The sequence below is a fragment of the Scylla paramamosain genome, chromosome 19 (assembly GCF_035594125.1).
Source record: "Scylla paramamosain isolate STU-SP2022 chromosome 19, ASM3559412v1, whole genome shotgun sequence".
Lineage (NCBI taxonomy): Eukaryota > Metazoa > Arthropoda > Malacostraca > Decapoda > Portunidae > Scylla > Scylla paramamosain.
The window spans coordinates 7,147,367-7,169,540 of record NC_087169.1 but is presented as its reverse complement, the minus strand read 5'-3'; the positions used below and the strand labels follow the sequence as shown (position 1 = coordinate 7,169,540).

At 42.3% G+C, this 22,174-nt stretch overlaps 1 long non-coding RNA gene across 1 annotated transcript in view; it reads left to right on the top strand.

Moving 5' to 3' along the window:
• Positions 1-1,704: 1,704 nt before the first annotated feature.
• Positions 1,705-22,174, top strand: part of LOC135109608 (uncharacterized) — a 29,870-nt gene continuing 9,400 nt past the window's right edge. The window contains exons 1-2 of the long non-coding RNA XR_010272825.1: positions 1,705-1,936; positions 2,296-2,480. This is a non-coding gene — a long non-coding RNA (uncharacterized LOC135109608). The remainder of the gene's footprint in view (positions 1,937-2,295; positions 2,481-22,174) is intronic.

Below are 22,174 nucleotides of genomic sequence, written 5' to 3'. Positions count from 1 at the left end.
TATTCATAGATTAACGCAAACATTGTGCAAAACACAGACAATATCAAATGTATAAACACAACACATATCCAATCGGTACAATTAATGCTCATTTAGAAAAAAAAAAACATACATTATATCAGCATCACATCAGTTACTATGCTTATTTCATAACTGAGTAAATCTTCGTACACCATACAAATTTATCATAAGAAACAAAACATCAATTAAACATCTTACTCCCCTTTTAATAAGATAATTAATTTATAGACTCCAATACGCTTTCAAGCCCCACTTACGTTCAGGTTTTTCCGTCCATCTCGACCCCTTTCTGGTCAGGCTCTCTGGAACCTCTGGCTCTCTGTCTGCTACTCTCCGCCACTGAATTATTCTACTTTTACATGCTATAATATACAATCATTTGAGACTGCCTATTTCCGTCATAAAATGATCTGTATTTTCATAACATTTTACATATCTACAATTCACATTGCTCATTTATGCATGAGATCCGCACCACAGGCGTGGTGCTTGACACAGAAGCCAGTCAAAGGGTAGGGACAGTTTGGAGGCGGAGCGTAAGTGAGCGTTGATATTTTTCTATATGTTGCCCTTCTTCCGATGCCTCACGCCTCCTGGACTACTTTCCCCTTCAAGTCCTTTATCTGCCTTGCCCCTACTGTCATTACCGGTAATCCCTCTTTGACCCAGGCTGCCTTCGTAGGTTTTATGGACGTCTTCCTGTTGTGGACTGCGTGGGTCCTGTGCCCATGTCTGTGTTTTCTGGGTTCCCTCGATACTAAGTGTTAGTTACCTTCCCTTTCTTAGTAGTATGCCCATATGTTATTCTCCCTACTTCATTCATTCTCTCCATTTCTTCTTTCTTCTTACTTATTCGATCTTCTTCTTTTCTTCTTCCTTATTTTACCTTCTTTATTTTTTTTTCTTTCTTCTTTCTTCTTTCTTGGCAATACAATATATACTGTGGTGTGGCGGTCACCACAAAATGTAGAATTCTTGTTACAACATAATTGTAACTGAAAATCATTTATCCCCTTGCCTCTCATATAATCTATTATTACTTGATTGTTCATGGTGCTTACAACTCTCGAGATAAAGAAATCCCTCCTCGGCTGCGCGTCATTGAACAGGTCACTGAACGCACTGTTCTACACAAGACGCCTCCACGCCTGCGCCTCTACGATCAGGTTTTGGTGGGTGTGGGTTGATCTCAATAGGTTTGCTGTTACGTCCAACTTGAATCCAAGGATTTGCTCGAGAGAGAGAGAGAGAGAGAGAGAGAGAGAGAGAGAGAGAGAGAGAGAGAGAGAGAGAGAGAGAGAGAGAGAGAGAAGGAAACAGAATTCAATTAAAAAAAAATGAGAGAGAGAGAGAGAGAGAGAGAGAGAGAGAGAGAGAGAGAGAGAGAGAGAGAGAGAGAGAGAGAGAGAGAGAGAGAGAGAGACAGAGAGAGGCAGAAAGACAGTAAGGCAGGCAGACAGGCAGAGAGGGGCATAAAATATACATATAGAGACACTCAGACAGAGGTCCACTAATGAATAAGACATCCCATAATGACCAAGTATCTTTATAGACATACAGAGACATTCAGACAGAGGTCCACTAATTAATAAGACATCCCGTATCTTTACCTGCCTCCTCTCCCTCTCATCCTACTCACACAGAGATGCCTTACACTGTTTATGTCTCTCTTTTAGATACACAATGCGAGAAGAGCCGGAAGGCAAGTGGGGCCTAGAGAAAAACGGTATGTTCAACGGCATGATTGGTCAGCTTCAGCGTGAGGAAGTTGATTTTTGTACAATAGCTGGACCTTCTCCTGGGCGTCTGAGAGTCATCAGTTTTTTACGAACGTATCCTTCTGATCTTATGACAGTCGTTACCTTAAAGCCTTCTCTTCTTCCTCAACACCTCTCAATAATCCGACCCTTCTCAGGTAAATGAGAGAGAAAAAATAAATGAACAATTTATATATATATATATATATATATATATATATATATATATATATATATATATATATATATATATATATATATATATATATATATATATATATATATATATATATATATATATATATATATATATATATATATATATATATATATATATATATATATATTAAACTGTCAAAAATAATCAAATGTTCTTAAAAAAAGAGAGAGAGAGAGAGAGAGAGAGAGAGAGAGAGAGAGAGAGAGAGAGAGAGAGAGAGAGAGAGAGAGAGAGAGAGAGAGAGGTTTATTCTACAAACGTGAGTTTTAAAAGCGAGACTAATGGAGCAGTTTTCAGGTATGGTGTGGGCTACTGTGTTTACGTGTATGGCAGTATGGGGTGCAGTGCTGTGGACTTTGCATCACACATTTCGAAGATTCGTTACGGGAAAAAATGTGCAACTAAACACAGCTCTCTTGTATAGCTGGGGTTCGCTACTCGAAGAATCTATGAAGAGTCCATTCATCAACTCCTCTGCACAAGTAATATTATGTCTGTGTGAAAAACAAAAAAAAATGCGGCATTAATGTATAATCCTGCTTTACTCTTACGTATGTTCACATTTTTTAAAATTTATTTATTTACTTATCTATATTATTTTTTTCTTATTTAATTATTTTCTTATTTGTTTTTTTTTTTTTGGGGGGGAAGAGATAAGACTGAAGGTACTTCATGATAGAGACCAGGTGATGAAAATATTTATTATGGCCTCTTTAAAACCAAGGTAGAAGAAAACTGGCGTGAGCAAATTTCAGTGAATTGTTGGAAATAAATATTCACAGGAATAAAGAAGGAATATATATATATATATATATATATATATATATATATATATATATATATATATATATATATATATATATATATATATATATATATATATATATATATATATATATATATATATATATATATATATATATATATATATATATATATATATATATATATATATATATATATATATATTAACACCACTGCCCACTTATACAGTCACTCACTCCCGTCGTAACTCGTTCATTATCTGACTTCACCCAATTCGCTGCTCACCATCCACCCTTTACTAACACAGAAGCAACACCGATATCCTCATACCATCTTCCTCATACATGTCCACATCCACAACCACGTGCCCTTTCACGCTTTCCACCTATCATCACCTAAGCTCTTGATTATTCCCATACCTCAGACAGCAATGGTTCACAATACAAACATTAACACCACACTCCTCTCCTCAAAAACACTGCACAACCACAACACCACAGATTCACTTCAGAATCTACTGGACGTCATCGTAAATCCACCACATCCTTAACCCCAGCAACGTTATGGGAAGAGTACCTGGCTTGAATGGGGTAAAGCCGTTGTCGCCTTGACCTGCTTTGCCATGTCGACAGACAGGCATTCACTATCCTTATTACGTCACAAATCCTTTCACATACATAGACATATATACAAACACACACATTCAGTGCACCAAATAAGCCAACAAGAAAATCACCAGGATCTGCTAACGATTATATGGAGTACTTTTAATCACCTCAATATTGTTGTCGTGTAATGCTTATCGGTAAATTCCATGTTTTTCGATACCATTTGTCTTGTTATAAGATACTGTAATATTCCACAGGTTGCAAAAAATAAGATTAAAACACTCATAATTTGACCAATGGCACCTCCGAGGCTGCGATAATGCAACCGTCTGTCCGTTACTTCATATCTACATGCAGAACACACCCAAGAGTCCCATACATTTTCATCTTCTCTGGCGGTTAAACAAAAGCCTTACAATACATATGTGTATAGAACATTTTCTACTTAGAATTACATGTTCTTTCACCTCTTTCAGTATTTGCAGAAACTCGCATTACACCATATATATATATATATATATATATATATATATATATATATATATATATATATATATATATATATATATATATATATATATATATATATATATATATATATATATATATATATATATATATATATATATATATTTTTTTATGTAGGAAGGACACTGGCCAAAGGCAACAAAAATCCAATAAAAAAATATACCCACTGAAGTGCCAGTCCCATAAAAGGGTCAAAGCAGTGGTCAAAAATGGATGAATTAGTGTCTTGAAACATTTTACCAGAGAAAGGGATGAATGACTGAGAATACTGGTTAACTCTTGCGTTAGAGAGGTGGACAGAATAGGGGTGAGAGAAAGAAGAAAGTCTTGTGCAGCGAGGCCGCGGAAGGAGGGGAGGCATACAGTTAGCAAGACCAGAAGAGCAGTTAACATGAAAATAGAGGTAGAAGACAGCTAGATATGCAGTGAGAGAGAAGCTGAAGACAGTTAGTTAGAGGAGAGGAGTTGATGAGACGAAAAGCTTTTGATTCCACCCTGTCTAGAAGAGCAGTATGAGTGGAACCCCCACAGACATGTGAAGCATACTCCATACATGGACGATAAGGCCCTTGTACAGAGTTAGCAGCTGGGAGGTGAGAAAAACTGGCGGAAACGTCTCAGAACACCTAACTTCATAGAAGCTGTTTTAGCTAGAGATGAGATGTGAAGTTTCCAGTTCAGATTATAAGTAAAGGACAGACCGAGGATGTTCAGTGTAGAAGAGGGTAGCAGTTAAGTGTCACTGAAGAAGAGGGGATAGTTGTCTGGAAGGTTGTGTCGAGTTGATAGATGGAGGATTTGAGTTTTTGAGGCATTAAACAATACCAAGTTTGCTCTGACCCAATCAGAAATTTTAGAAAAATCAGAAGTCAAACGTTCTGTGGCTTTCCTGCGTAATATGTTTACCTCCTGAAGGGTTGGACGTCTATGAAAAGACGTGGAAAAGTGCAGGGTGGTATCATCAGCGTAGGAGTGGATAGGACAAGAAGTTTGGTTTAGAAGATCATTAATGAATAATAAGAAGAGAGTGGGTGACAGGACAGAACCATGAGGAACACCACTGTTAATAGATTTAGGAGAGGAACAGTGACCGTCTACCACAGCAGCAATAGAACGGTCAGAAAGGAAACTTGAGATGAAGTTACAGAGAGAAGGATAGAAACCGTAGGAGGGTAGTTTGGAAATCAAAGCTTTGTGCCAGACTCTATCAAAAGCTTTTGATATGTCCAAGGCAACAGCAAAAGTTTCACCAAAATCTCTAAAAGAGGATGACCAAGACACAGTAAGGAAAGCTAGATCACCAGTAGAGCGGCCTTTACGGAACTCATACTGGCGATCAGATAGAAGGTTCTGAAGTGATAGATGTTTAAGAATCTTCCTGTTGAGGATAGATTCAAGAACTTTAGATGGGCAGGAAATTAAAGTAATAGGACGGTAGTTTGAGAGATTAGAGCGGTCACCCTTTTTAGGAGCAGGTTGAATGTAGGCAAACTTCCAGCAAGAAGGAAAGGTAGATGTTGACAGACAGAGCTGAAAGAGTTTGACTAGGCAAGGTGCAAGCACGGAGGCACAGTTTCGGAGAACAATAGGAGGGACCCCATCAGGTCCATAATCCTTCCGAGGGTTTAGGCCAGCGAGGGCATGGAAAACATCATTGCGAATAATTTTAACACATGGCATGAAATAGTCAGAGGGTGGAGGAGAGGGAGGAACAAGCCCAGAATCGTCCAAGGTAGAGTTTTTAGCAAAGGTTTGAGCGAAGACTTCAGCTTTAGAAATAGATGTGATAGCAGTGGTGCCATCTGTTTGAAAAAGAGGAGGGAAAGAAGAAGAAGCAAAGTTATTGGAGATTTTTTTGGCTAGATTCCAGAAATCACGAAGGGAGTTAGATCTTGAAAGGTTCCGGGCAGAAATACAAAGTGCATGAGATTCTGGTGATGAAAGGCTGAAGTACCTTTTGTGGGCCACCTCTCTATCATGTATAGCAGGAGAACAAGCTGTGTTAAACCAATGTTTAGAAGGTTTAGGACGAGAAAAAGAGTGAGGAATGTACGTCTCCATGCCAGACACTATCACCTCTGTTATGCGCTCAGCACATAAAGACGGGTCTCTGACACGGAAGCAGTAGTCATTCCAAGGAAAATCAACAAAATACCTCCTCAGGTCCCCCCAACTAGCAGGGGCATAACGCCAGAGGCACTTTCGCTTAGGGGGATCCTGAGGGGGATTGGACAAGATAAAGATGTGAGATTGTGATCAGAGGACCCCAACAGAGAAGAAAGGGTGACAGCATAAGCAGAAGGATTTGAGATCAGGAAAAGGTCAAGAATCTTGGGCGTATCTCCAAGACGGTCAGGAATGCGAGTACGGTGTTGCATCAAGTGCTCTAGGTCATGGAGGATAGCAAAGTTGTAGGCTAGTTGACCAGGATGGTCAGTGAAGGGAGAGGAAAGCCAAAGCTAGTGGTGAACATTGAAGTCTCCAAGAATGGAGATCTCTGCAGAAGGGAAGAGGCCCAGAATGTGCTCCACTTTGGAAGTTAAGTAGTCAAAGAATTTCTTATAGTCAGAGGAGTTAGGTGAGAGGTATACAGCACAGATAAATTTAGTATGAAAGTGACTCTGTAGTCGTAGGCAGATGGTGGAAAACTCGGAAGATTCAAGAGTGTGGGCACGAGAACAGGTTAAGTCATTGCGCACATAAACACAGCATCCAGCTTTGGATCGAAAATGAGGATAGAGAAAGTAGGAGGGAACAGAAAAGGGGCTGCTGTCAGTTGCCTCAGACACCTGAGTTTCAGTGAGGAAAAGAAGATGAGGTTTAGAAGAGGAGAGTTGGTGTTCTACAGATTGAAAATTAGATCTTAGACCGCGAATGTTGCAGAAGTTAATGAAGAAAAAGTTGACGGGGGTGTCAATACACTTAGGGTCGTCGACAGAAAGGCAGTCCGACCTAGGGACATTTATGGTCCCCTCCTCAGATGGGGTCTGCAAGGATGGTGTAGGAGTCGCCATGATGATTTAAAAATTTTTGAGGGAAGGATGTGTGTGTTATTAGGTGCTTGTAGTTTTGTGTGGAGGAAGAGAGTCGTCTTTAGAGGGCAGGCTGTGACTGCCCCCTTGTGTTGTGAGACACAAAGGGAAACGTTCAGTGAGGTCACAGCTTGGTTTAATGATAAGTTCACAGCACCCGCTGAACAGTGCTTTAGACCTCACTGGGAGTAATTTTCGTTTCGGCAGGTATCTACTGCCTCTTCCTCCTCTATATATATATATATATATATATATATATATATATATATATATATATATATATATATATATATATATATATATATATATATATATATAAGCTCAACATACCTGAAGAAAAACTCAGGACACTACTACAAATCTGCACCGGAAAAGCACCCTTCATCTATCTACGCGGCAAAATGTACAAGCATATTGACGAAGTAGCGATGGGAAACCTACTAGGTGTTCTCTTCACTAACTTCTTCATGGGAATAATTGAAACCAACACATTACAAGACAACCGCCTTTTAATCTACTGCCACTGCATAGATGATATATTCGTCCTGGTCAAGAACATAGAAGTGTTCCAGAACCTGGAAGATATACTAGAGCTTCTGGTCTTAATTTCACATATGAAGAATCGAAGGAGGGCCGTTTACCGTTTTTGAATGTGCTGGTCAATGTAACTCAGGATTCCCCACGTGTTTATATACGAAGGAAAATGCCTTCAACGGCGATAGCGAATACCCACAATGCTACCTGCTGTCCACTCTCACTGACGTGCCCTAACCCACTGCTCCTCCTGGGACTCTACATACATATAATTACAAAGCCTCTCACAAGTCCTCATTAGCAACGCATATAAGAACAGTGAAGACAATGAAATTATCAAGACAACCATCAACGAATGAGACTTCGACGACGAATTCCCACCCCCACAAGTTAAAAACTGTTCTACAAGAATCACATGTCCACGGAATACAAAACAGATGAAAAGGCCATCAAGACCATAATCAAGAAAAACGCCAAATTCACAAATGCAGAACAAACTATCGAACTCACCATATATTTCAACATCCAGGAAGCATCCCAACTCAGCATAAAAAACAAGAACGCAAAATCTAATACGTCTGTACAGGTAGTTGGCGCCACCTACAAGCATATATACACTGCTGAGGACAGTGGACCTCAGTCCAACAATGGGATGTCCATCTGGAGACGGCAGCCATCAAAGAACACTACCGCACCAAACATCAAGCAAACATCACCCATTAAATCACAGAAGACGGCATCATCATCATAGACAAAGAACAGGATAAAAAAAAAAAAATAAATATAATAGCAGCCCTTTACACAGAAGAATCATTACGATCTATAAATTCTAAAGTCAGAGACCTACAAATCCTACCCACAAGGAAGTGGAGGTTGGAGATTGAAACAACGGTGCCCCACTAATAGGAAGCTATGTGTGTGTGTGTGTGTGTGTGTGTGTGTGTGTGTGTGTGTCTGTGTGTGGGTTTATGTAGGAAGGACATTGGCCAAGGAAAATAAAAAAAATCTAATAAAAAAAAAAAAACACTGAAATGCTAATCCCAGAACAGGGTCCAAAGCGGTAGTCCAAAAATTGAAGGATATGTGTCTTTAAACCTTCTCTTGAAGGAATTCAAGTCATAGGAAAGTGGAAATATAGAAGCAGGCAGGGAGTTCTAGTGTTTACTAGAGAAAGGGATGAATGACTGAGAATACTAGTTAACTCTTGCATTAGCGAGGTGGACAGAATAGGAGTGAGAGAAAGAAAAAAAAGACTTGTGCAGCAAGGCCTCAGCAGGATAGGAGGCATGTAATTAGCAAGATCAGAAGAGCAGTTAGCATAGAAATAGCGGTAGAGGATAGCTAGAGATGCAACATTGCTGCAATGAGAGAAAGAGGATGAAGACAGTCAGTTAGAGAAGAGGAGCTGATGAGACAAAAAGCTTTCGATTCCATCATGTGTAGAAGAGCGTTATGAGTGGAACACCTCCTCCTCCAGACATGTGAAGCATACTCCATACATGGGCGGATAAGGCCCTTGTACAGAGTTAGCAACTGGGGTGGGGAGGATGTGAGATAAATTGGCGGAGACTTCTCAGAACGCCTAACGTCATAGAAACTGTTTCCAGTTTAGATTATAAGTAAAGGACGGACCGAAGATGTTCAGTGTAGAAGAGGGGGAGAGTTGGGTGTCACTGAAGACAAAGGAATAGTTATCTGGAAGGTTGTGTCGAGTTGATAGATGGAAGAATTGAGTTTTTGAGGTATTGAATATACCAAGTTTGCTCTGCCCCAATCAAAAATTTTTGAAAGATCAGAAGTCATGCGTTATGTGGCTTCCTTGCGTGCAATGTTTACTTCCTGAAGGGTTGGAGGTCTATAAAAAGACGTGAAAAAGTGCAGGGTGGTATCATCAGCGTAGGATTGGATAGGACAAGAAGTTTGGTTTAGAATAGAAGGTCATCAATGAATAATAAGAAGAGAGTAGGTGACAGGATAGAACCCTGAGGAACTCTATTGTTAATAGATTTAGGAGAAGAACAGTGACCGTCTACCACAACAGCAATAGACCGGTCAGAAAGGGAACTTGAGATGAAGTTACAGAGAGGATAGAAGTTGTAGGGGGGTAATTTGGAAGTCAAAGCTTTGTGCCAGACTCTGTCAGAAGCTTTTGATGTGTCCAAGGCAACAGCTAAAGTTTCACCAAAATCTCTAAAAGAGGATAACCAAGACTCAGTAAGGAAAGCCAGTAGATCACCAGTAGAGCGGCCTTGACGGAACCCATACTGGCGATGAGATAGAAGGTTGTGAAGTGATAGATGTTTATGATTTTTTTTGTTAAGGATAGGTTCAAAACTATAAATAGGCGAGAAATTAAAGCAATAAGTAACAGTAGTTTGAGGGATTAAAACGATCACCCTTTTAAGGAACAGGCAGAATGTTGTGTATGTGTGTGTGTGTGTGTGTGTGTGTGACAGCTCAACCTGAGCGCTACCTCGGCAGAGTGATATGATCCCCACTGTCGACAACACTCCCAATCAAATCAAGTGTTTCCTACTGTGTATGTGCCCTATCGCAGTCAAGCATATCACTCTGACTTTAGGACGAACTCAACTTTGGGTTATGCAGATCCTTGCCAAAAACGGGACTGACCTACGGGTACTTTGCCCCGCATAATTGCAGTCGGCTCCAGTTTTCACAGAGGGCTTAAGCACCCGGTTCTGGGCTACCCACCTAGCCATAAAAAGAGCGATCTCCACATCTGTGACGGTGTATGTGGACGGAGGCCGCAACCAGACTCTCCTACCAGCCATATTATTACTCAGGATGAAGGCACCACTCGCGCCTCCGTGGTCACTAGCGGGTATTCGAGTTTTATTTCAATTGGCAAAACTCTCTATGGCATTAATCCCCTGGCACATCACTTCCTTATCAGAGGCCACTCTGTTCCCAGTAATGTTTTGCAAACAATAGTATTACTGGGTATCTGACACCAGCAATCTTAATTGTCTCTTCAGACAAGAACGGTCATCACCAGTCCAAATCAAGCCTGACAAGAGCTTGTGCTGTATTAAAGACTGGCAAGGGGGTAGTTATATTCCTGCCTCCCTTTTTTGTTACTGAGTACCGACTTAGCGCCTTCACTCTCGAGGTCCTGATTGGGCCAAACTAGCAACACCAAAGGTTTTTGTCCAAGCTTGGAAGCTGTGGCTGTGGGACACTTAAAGCCTTAGAACAGTAGGAGGTGGGATGGTAATTAAACTTGGTAGTGTTATGGATCATGCTCTCAGTCGTTCTCCTTTTGTTGCTTAGTGGAGGCTTCTTGTTAGCTGAGCTCCCACACGCAAACATATTTCCTCCCACACCAATATGACGGTAGACTCCCGCTGAACTGGTGCCACCGCAGCCTCCCAGCGAATTATCATGAGTCAACTTATCCCTGCATTCAGCTGGTGAGATACAGGACGGTGGACCAAGAGGTGATCATCAAATCAAGTGGCTGCCTCTTTTAAACTCTTAAATTTCTTCTAGAACAAAGGGAATATTTCCTTCTCTGCCACATTCAGAAATTTCTCCATAATTCCTTCAGTTCTTTATAGGAGGTGGCCCACTTGCTTGTAACACACTTCTAAAATATCTCCTCAACGTAGCAAGTACATTTTAAATAAGAATCCCCAGGCCGTTTTCTGGCTCTAATGAACCGCTATCTGTAAGCTTCTGCCTGCAGGTCATAGGCTGTTAGAATGTCAACCTTGAATTTCTCATAATCCTCCAAGTCATCTATTGACATTGTCATACACCTCCAATGCCTTGCCTTTACTATATTAACAACAAGTCTAACCCAGCGTTCCCAAGACCAATCAAACTCCACAATTTTCTTCTAAAATCTTTTGAACCACTCTGTAATTTTACTTTCATCAAACTCTGCTATTTAACTTCAAACTCCTTACCATATTACTCTCAACTTTATCTTCCTTAGTCACCTCTCCTCTCTGAAAACTATGAGGAGAATTATCCTCTATTCGGATCTTCTACAACTCAAATATCCCGTTCATCTCAGCCTCTTCCTTCTTCAGCTCATGCCTTCTAGCTTCTGTAACGTCCTCAGTCTTCAACCTTCTTATCTCGGCTTCAGCCTCCAGTTCAAGCCCCCTTATTTCATGCTTGTTTCATTTTCCTCATCACCCCATTTTTTCAGACATACCTGCCGTCTGGAAGGCTCCACCAATTGAGTGGGGCTGATAAGGGAACTCTAGACACTATGTGTAGGGCTGGACGTCCTTCTGGTTCTGCAGAGTCTTACAAATCAATGAACTAAAGTATTCTCATACTCTGGCAAGTGCGTGGCGAGGGTGGATGAAGGATGTACCCCACTGTGCGGGTTACTTGATGGGCTGCGCACCTAAGAATAATTTTTATATTTAATATAGCACTGTACTTATATTTGAAGAGTTGACTGGAATTTTATCATTTAATACTGGACTAAAACTTTCATTCTATCTTAGTTATCAGTTCCAACTCGTTAATAAAAGAGAAAGAAGCGGTATCTATGCAGCAAAACATTATCTGACTTATGACACCAAGATATCCCAATACCAGAACCTCCAGTAACACATACATCTCTCCTTGGTGGCAAACCACCAACTAACTCAAGTCTGCCAGTGTCTGGACTGATCTTGTGGGCAAGATGTGAAGGTTGCTAACGGTCATAACCACCGAGCAACTCAGACATAGCTTCTAACTCCCTCAAAAGCAAATTGTCATCAATAAAACACTGTAGTTATACTTTGTGGTTTAGCTGGACTTTTATTTTTTTTTTATACTGGTCTATGATTTTTTTCTTTCAGAGATGTTGGTTTCAAATTACTACTACAACAGGAAAATAGGGAGATTAAAAGGAGAATAACACTGGGTAGGCTTGAGGGAAATTACTGTAAAAAACATGAACGCGGGAACGAACACATAACCTGTATTTAATAATTTAACCATCCCTTGTAACAATATATATATATATATATATATATATATATATATATATATATATATATATATATATATATATATATATATATATATATATATATATATATATATATATATATATATATATATATATATATATATATATACTCGTATATATTGTTGTGACCACAAATCTCGTCCCTCTCACAGCTGCCTCTACCTCAGCAAGCCTCCCTAAGTTATAACCTACGTAACTTAGTGCAAGGCACAGTTATGGGTTACAAGGTCCTTCTGGTCTCTTGCAACCTGTTAACAGACGGTCATAACACTAGGTTCTCCTCCCTTTTAAGGCAGCGACTATCTGGGATCAGTCTCCCACTTCTACACAGTCTAGTGCAGAGCTCACATTTACCTCCACAGGGTCTTTCTGGCCTCCTTTGGTAAAAAAAATGAGGTGGTTAGCCTATTTCAGCCATCTACAAAGAAGAGAATATTACTACTGCCAAGTAACTCTAAACTTGCTAAGAAAGAATCGCCACGTTCTAGAAGGCACAGCTACGACAATCGACAAACACATATAAAGGATTGTAATATTCTATGGAATACCGCCCTTTTAAGACAAATCTCCCATATCCATCGAATATTATCTCCACCTGCTGGGCAATAATGTATTCAACTTCCCAAAAGACAGGCCACTGTCACCAGAGAAACGGGGTAGAAGTATACTTTACAGAACAGCAGAGTTCAGAGTCCGTAAACGAACACTGAAGCCAAGGAACATTTAACAAGACGGTCAAGGCACCACAGATACGAGCACAAGCAGCCCACAGACAAAGGGAGGATCCGCTGACCGCTCCAATACGCCCAAACCCGTTTTGTCTCCCAGGGAGTTGGCCCACTAACGCCGGACACATACTGGAATAAGCGGGGAGGGACTCATCCCTCATGAGTCTGGCTTTCAAAGACACACCCAGTTACTTTTATGATTGGTTTGTTACCTACTTAAGATGGCATGAGTAGTACTGCCACTATCTCATCTACCTAACACCCTCTGAACTGTACGTAGATTACCCTAACTCCTGCCAGCTCTCCCTCTCTCTCGTCTACACGTCCTCTCTTCACTACGGCTTCAGCTCGACTGCATCGTGGGAAAATGGATGTGCAAGCCGTTCCATCCTGCCTCGAGACGAAGGGGCAAAAGGGAAGGACGGGGGGATGACGCATCTTGTAATAATCACACCGCTCCCCAAATAATATGAGAGGAGAAATACAAAAACATTTTAGCAACTTTGTTACCTATACTTCCTATTATGTTACTCTTTATTTTATTTTATTTCAAATGATTAATACTCTTAACATGCTGCTCAAAAAGGAAGGATGGGAAATAAAAAATATAATTGTTAGTCTACTCAACGGGGCGTGTACCCGCCAGGCTCCCATTCTCATTCTATTCGTCTCTCTCTCTCTGTCACTCTCTCTCTCTCTCTCTCTCTCTCTCTCTCTCTCTCTCTCTCTCTCTCTCTCTCTCTCTCTCTCTCTCTCTCTCTCTTTTGATACTTATGCCCCACATAACACGTCCCCTCCCAAACAAAAAAAATCGAAGATATACTAAAGCTTACAAAGTTTTAAGCTAGCAGAAATTTAAAACTCAAAACATAACTAATCAGGGCAAATTACATCATACTGAAAACAGGGGCGTATACTAATCACAAAATCAAAAGATACTACAACACTAATATAAAGTTATTATAATGGCAAAAAACAACAGGGCTCCCACTTGGCCCTTTTTACTTACTTAAATTGCTACTTCTTTCTCCTCCTCCTTCCCCAAGACTTATCTCTGCTTCTCCGCCAGAAACTGTGATCTCCTCGGCTACATCGGTATGCAGGTTTACTCATGCAGGGTGTCAGATCTTTATTACATCTCCTTCAGCAGCTACGGCTGCTCTAACTCCTCTCGTGGCTCGCGTCTCTTTATTGTCTCCTTCGTCTTCTCGATCCTCTGTCTTCAACACTCCTCCACTTACTCCTACCTATCCTGTTCTCTCTACTACTCATCGTACGCCTTCTGCACTTTCTTCTTTTCGTTGCACAAATGCATGAGTCAACAAGCAAAGTCCACTCTACGCCCTTGCAACACTTAATGTGCTCACGATGGGCCATAGCCTCCTAGTGCATCATCACAACATTGCCAGGCAATACTCTTTCTGGTAAAACAAAGTTCCCTTCTGGGCACCGTCAATTCTCCTCACTGTAGAAAACTCTGTTCTTATCTCTGGGCTCTTTTTGCCCATAACTTCACTCCCACTTGCTCGCTCATGACTCCGTGGAGCCTGCGTGTCACATCCACAAAACAAATACATTAAACGCGCCACTTCCACGGCAAAAAATAAGAGGCGCCTTCTGGCCGCTCTTAACAGAACAAAATCGTACTTCCCGGGTGTGGCACAACCAAACCTGCTTTTCAACATTACGTGCAGTAATACTCTGTATTTCTCCTGCCGACCACCTGATGACACAGGTATAGTCATAACGAGCTAACAGATGCTTCCCTCCAAGATGCAGCACACCCATTCCCGCACACAGAACCAAACTCCTGCTCGTGGTCATCACAATACGACGAACACCAATATCTCTCGGCCAACGTCCTCCAACGTGCTTCCGGGCCAGATCCATTGGTCCCAGCAACTGCTCTCGTGTGAAATAATTTTTCATCATTCCCAATACATTGTCATTTGAAGAGGACGGCATCTATCATCACATACTACCCTGCTCGGATCCAGCACCTTACAATCAACAACAGCTCGACAAAACGAAGCCCCAGGCAACACTGTGGACGCTTCCCAAGCGTCAAGCAATATATCCTTCGGAGACTTACTTAGCGCTGCCGCCCGATGCTGCGCCGTAACGCTCGCTTCTACTATATCATCATAATAACTCTCCGAGGAAGGAGGAGTCGAGCTAGTAACATTTATCACACACCCCACACCAAGGGAAACAACACCGGCCATAACACAAAGGAGAGAGGCCCCAGACAAGAGGCCATCAGGTATGCCAATCTGACCAACGCCGTTACAATTAACAAACGTGGCCATACCCAACCAGTAAAACCATAGCAACTGCTTCCGGGTCAACCCGACTCCAAAACGACCAAAGAGCAGGCCGCTAAATGCTATCTGGACCCGTGCCTCCTTAACTGCAGATGACAGAAGAAAATAAGGAATCAAGCCTCCGTCCTTTTCTCTCTGCCACAATACTTTTACTCTCAGCAGACGCTGCCCAACCCTCTACTTCCTTGCCGCCCTTGCCTGCCGTGGCAATTAGTGAGGCAATACTTGCCTGAGGGACAAAACTCTACTTGGGTACGCTAGCAACTGTACTAGCAGCTGTCATCGCGGGTGCCTCATTAATACGTGAGGAAACACACGCCGTTTCTGGTCTCGGCAGGGGAGCAGCCTGTTTCCTGAATCCGGTTCATTCGGGGGAGGGGGGGAATCCAATCTTCTCAACAGAGTCAGAAACCTCCCCGCTTCGGCAGTGCTCCCTAACACACCATACACACCAGGCTGGGGCGCGGATCGAGTACCAGCTCCCAGTCTCAACTCCAGGCGACAACTCTGCATGAGCATCACCTCCGAGAATCAACGCAGGGTGAGACAACCCATCGAACAAACACAATAATCATGTTCCTCTTGCGGAGGCTCGGCGATTGTGCAATCAGCCACAGCACACTGTCTCAAACATGAGTCCAATTCTGACTCATCCAGACCCTTATCAGCAGCGAGACAGGTCTCTGGGCACTCTACCATTTTTTTTTTCTTATGTAGAAAAAAATATTTTGTGTAGGAGGTACACTGGCCAAGGACAAAAAAAAAAAAATAATCCAGTAAAAAAGAAAAAAAAATAAGACCACTGAGAAACCAGTCCCAGAAAAGGGTCCAAAGTGATAATCAAAAATTGAAGTCTTGAAACCTTGTCCTGAAGGAATTCATGTCATAGGAAGCTGTAAATACGGAAGCAAACAGGGAGTTCCAGAGTGTACCAGAGAAAGGGATGATTGATTGAGAACACTGATTAACACTTGCATTAGTAGGTGGACATAATAGGGATGAGAGAAACAAGAAAGTCTTGTGCAGCTAGGCCGTGGGAGGAAAGAACGCATGCAGTTAGGAAGATCAGAAGAGCAGTTAGGATGAAAATGGCGGTAGAAGATAGCAAGAGATGCAGCATTGCGGTGATGAGAGAGAGGTTGAAGACAGTCAGTTAGAGGAGAGGAGTTGATGAGACGAAAAGATTTTGATTCCACCCTATCCAGAAGAGAAGTATGAGCGGATCCCCCCCAGACGTGTGAAGCATACTCCATACATGGACGGATAAGGCCCTTGTACAGAGTTAGCAGCTGGAAGGGAGGAATGAGAAAAACTGGCGGAGACGTCTCAGAACGCCCAACTTCATAGAAGCTGTTTTTGCTGGACATAAGATGTGAAGTTTCCAGTTCAGATTATAAGTAAAGGACAGACATTAGAGTGGCCTTGACGGAACCAATACTGGCGATAAGATAGAAGGTTGTGAAAAGAGAGATGTCTAGAAATATTCCTATTGAGGATAGATTCAAAAACTTTAGATAGGCAGGAAATGAAAACAATAGGAAGGTAGTTTAAGGGATTAGAACGGTCATCATCAGGGACCCCATCAGGTTCATAAACCTTCGAAGGGTTTAGGCCAGCGAGGGCATGGCCTAAATTGTGAAGAATTTTAATAGGTAGCATGAAGAAGTCAGAGGGTGGAGGAGAGGGAAGAACAAGCCCAGAATCGTCCAAAGTAGAGTTTTTTTTTTTTTTTGGCAAATATTTGATCAAAGAGTTCAGCTTTAGAGATAGATGTGATACCAGTTGTTCCATCTGGTTGAAATAGAGGAGGGAAAGAAAAGAAGCAAGGTTATTGGAAATATTTTGGGCTAGATGACAGAAGTCACGAGGGGAGTTAGATCTTGAAAGATTTTGAAGCTTTCTATTAATGAAGGAGTTTTTGGCTAGTTGGAGAACAGACTTGTCATGGTTCCGGGAAGAAATATAAAATGTATGAGATTCTCGTGATGGAAAGCTGAAGTACTTTTTGTGGGCCACCTCTCTATCATTTATAGCACGAGAACAGACTGTGTTAAACCAAGGTTTGGAAGATTTATGCCGAGAAAAAGAGTGAGGAATGTACGCCTCCATGCCAGACACTATCATCTTTGTTATGCGGTCAGCACACAGAGAAGTGTCTCTGACAAGGAAGCAGTAGTCGTTTCAAGAAAAAAAAAAAATCTGCAAAATACCTCCTCAGGTCCCCCCAAGTAGCAGAAACAAAACGCCAAAGGCACCTCCGCTTAGGGGAATCCTGAGGAGGGATTGGAGCGACAGGACAAAATACAGATATGAGGACCCCAACTGAGAAGAGAGGGTGACAGCATAAGTAGAAGGATTACAGGTTAGGAAGAAGTCAAGAATCTCCAAGACGGTAAGGAATACGAATTGGGTGTTGCACCAATTGCTCTAGGTCGTAGAGGATAGGAAAGTTGAAGGCTATTTTACTAGGATGGTCAGTGAAGGGAGAGGAAAGCCAAAGCTGGTGGTGAACATTGAAGTCTCCAAGAATACAGATCTCTGTAAAAGGATGTGCTCCAATTTGGAAATTAAGTAGTCAAAGAATTTCTTATAGTCAGAGGAGTCAAGTATACAGTATAGATAAATTTGGAGAGTTACTCTGTAGTCGTAGCCAGATGGTGGAAAACTCGGAAGATTCAAGAGCGTGGGCACGAGAGCAGGTTAAGTTGTTGCACACATAAACGCAACATCCCGCTCTGGATTGAAAATGAGGATAGATATAGTAGGAGGGAACAGAAAAGGGTCTACAGTCAGTTGCCTTAGACATCTGTGTTTTAGTGAGGAAATGAAGATTAGATCTATAAGAGGAGAGAGAGGTGGTGTTCTACAGACTGAAAACTAGATTTAAGACCTTGACTGTTCCAGAAGTTAATAAAGAAAAATTGAGGGGGGAGTGTCAAGACACTTAGGGTCGTTATCAGAAGAGCAGTCCGACCTGGGGACATTTATGGTCCCCTCCCTAGATGGGGACTCCGAGGCTGGTGTAAGAGTCACCATGATGATTTTGAATTTTTTGAGTGAAGGGTGTGTGTCTTATTGGTGCATGTAGTTTTATGTGGAGGAAGAGAGTTGTCTTTAAAGGGGAGGCTGTGACTGCCACCTTTTCTTGTGAGACACAAAGGCGAACGTTCAGTGAGGTCACAGAATCCCCTGATCCTCACTGGGAGTAATTATCGTTTCGGCAGGTGCCCATTGCCTCCTTCCCCAATGTTGCAAGAACATAAACTCTGCACTCCTCTTGTAGAGGCACTGCCTTATTGCAGTCGATCCCAGGAGTCACAGAACCAGCGGTCACCTGACGCCAGGGTGCTCACCTCACGTTAGGGCGGGTAGCAGCAATAACAGAGTCGCAATCATCAACAGCTTCCACATCTGGGACAGTTTTCTCGGATGGGGACCTGCCAGGATTTCATCACCCGACATTGTCAGGTCTTTTCCTAGTGCCACCCGCGTCTCTATGGTCACTAGCCGGCATGATAGCCTTATCACTGTGGCGAAGCTTCCTATGGTGCCAATTTCCCGGCACTACACAGGCTTGTCAGAGGCAGCTCGCCTCCTTGTGATAATCCTGCACAGTGAATGCTGCACCGCTGTGTCTCAAAACAGAAATGGGATACTCAATCCCAGGAATCTCGACTGGGGCTTTACACGAGGATAGACGGCACCAGTCTAAACCAGATCTTACATGAGACAGTGAGGTATCAACAGACGAGGGGGCAGTACTCCCTGCCTTTATGCCCTCATACCCAAATACCGGCCGGATCTCATCACACTCCTGGTCCCGGCCCTGAGACACAATCAAAGCCACCGGCTTGGAAGGGTTCTTGGAAGCTGTAACGGTCACTAACATGGGCAAATTAAATTTAAAGTGCCCAGTGCTCAAGGCTGGGTGGAGACTTATAACCTACAAGGCTTACTTGCCCAGAACTATTTCCAAAGCCACTACTATACCGTGGGCTCCTTGACGAACTAGCGCCTACCGCGCCTCCCTTCAAACAAGCCACACCATGCATTCCAAGAATCCAAACAGAAAGTGTAAAAACCTTTCAAGGTCTAACTCCCCTCGTGACTTCTGGCATCTAACCAAAAGTATCTCCAATAACTTTGCTTCTTCTTCTTTCCCTCCTTTATTTCAATAAGAAGGCATCACTGCTATCAAATATATTTCTAAAGCTGAACTCTTCGCTCAGACCTTTGTTAAAAACTCTACCATGGACGATTATGGGCTTGTTCCTCCCTCTCCTTCACCCTCTGACTACTTCATGCCACCTATTAAAATTCTTCGCAATGATGTTCTCCATGCCCTCGCTGGCCTAAACCCTCGGAAGGCTTATGGACCTGATGGGGTCTCTCCTATTGTTCTCCGAAACTGTGCCTCCGTGCTTGCACCTTGCCGCTCTGTCTGTCAACATCTACCTTTCCTTCTTGCTGGAAGTTTGCCTACATTCAACCTGTTCCTAAAAAGGGTAACCATTAATCCCTCAAACTACCGTCCTATTGCTTTAATGTCCTACCTTTCTAAAGTTTTTTAAGCTATCCTCAACAGGAAGATTCTTAAACGTCTATCACTTCACAAGCTTCTATCTGATCGCCAGTATGGGTTCCGTCAAGGCCGCTCTACTGGTGATCTTCTGGTTTTCCTTACTGAGTCTTGGTCATCCTCTTTTAGAGATTTTGGTGAAACTTTTGTTGTTGCCTTGTATATATCAAAAGCTTTTGATAGAGTCTGGCACAAAGCTTTGATTTCGAAACTACCCTCCTACGGCTTCTATCCTTTTCTCTGTAACTTCATCTCAAGTTTCCTTTCTGACCGTTCTATTGCTGCTGTGGGAGACGGTCATTGTTCTTCTCCTAAATCTATTAACAGTGGTGTTCCTCAAGGTTCTGTACTGTCACCCACTCTTTTCTTATTATTCATTAATGATCTAAACCAAACTTCTTGTCCTATCCACTCCTACACTTTTCCACGTCTTTTAGTGGACGTTCAACCTTTCAGGAGGTAAACATTTCACGCAGGGAAGCCACAGAACGCTTGACCTCTGATCGTTCTAAAATTTCTGATTGAAGCAGAGCAAACTTTGTATTGTTCAATGCCTCAAAAACTCAATTCCTCCATCTGTCAACTCGACACAACCTTCCAGACAACTATCCCCTCATTCCCCATTCAACTGTCCCCCTCTTCTACACTGAACATCCTCGGTCTGTCCTTTACTTATAATCTGAACTGGAAACTTCACATCTCATTTCTAGCTAAAACAACTTCTATTAAGTTAGGCGTTCTGAGACGTCTCCGCCAGTTTTTCTCACCCCCCAGCTGTTAACTCTGTACAAGGGCCTTATTCGTCCATGTATGGAGTATGCTTCACATGTCTGGGGGGGTTCCACTCATACTGCTCTTCTAGACTGGGTGGAATCAAAAGCTTTTCGTCTCATCAACTCCTCTCCTCTAACTGACTGTCTTCAGCCTCTCTCTCACCGCCGCCATGTTGCATCTCTAGCTGTCTTCTACTGCTATTTTCATGCTAACTGCTCTTCTGATCTTTCTTTCACCCCTATTCTGTCCACCTTTCTAACGCAATAGTTAACCAGCATTCTCAATCATTCATCCCTTTCTCTGATAAACTCTGGAACTCTCTGCCTGCTTCTCTATTTCCACCTTCCTATGACTTGAATTCCTTCAAGAGGGAGGTTTCGAGACACTTATTCTTCAATTTGTTTACTACTGCTTTGACCCTTTTATGGGACTGGCATTTCAGTGGGCATTTTTTTTTTATTGGATTTTTGTTGCCCTTGGCCAGTGTACTTCCTACGTAAAAAAAAAAAAGTGGCACAGATCTGTGTGCCAACACGTGGTCATCTGCCCGCGTAGCTACCTCCTTTAGGCTTTTAAATCTCTTCTCTTTGAGGAGCGGTACCACTTCTTTATCGGCCATATTTACAAATTGCTCCATTGTCATGAGCTCCTTTAACTTACGGTAAGAGGTAGTCTGCTCGCTAACAGTCCATCTCTCAAATGTCTACTCGAGATAGCGAACACAGTCGAGGTAGGAATCACTAGGCCTTTTCTTCCCTCTACGAAACTGCAGTCTATACTCCTTCGGCCGCAGCTCATAAGCTCTCAGGATGTCAGCTTTGAACTCCTCATAATCCTCCAGATCTTCAACTGACATCCTGTCATAAACTACGAGGGCCTTGCCCTTCAACATATTAGCCACCAGAACAATCCCTTTCCTTAGGCCAATCAAATTCTGCGGACTTCTCACTCTCCTGAATCATTCTCCCTTCTTTTCATCAAACTCTGGTATCAGCCTCAAACTCCTCACCATCTAGCTTTCTACTGTGTACTACATCTCATTTCCTCAAGCCATTAGGTGAATTAACTTCTATCCGAGCCTTCTCCAACTCAGTTATTCTCTTCTTTTCTGCCTTTTCCCTCTCGTACATTCTCGCTTTCTCCTTCTCAGCCTCCTTAAGTAGCCTCATCTCCTCCTCGACTTCAAACCGCTTGGCTTCCCTCTCGGCCTCAAGCCTCTTGGCGTTCCTCTCAGCTTCAAGCCTCCTCATTCTTCAACCCCCATTCCTTGGCTTCAGCTTCTAGCTGGTGCCTTCTCAATTATCT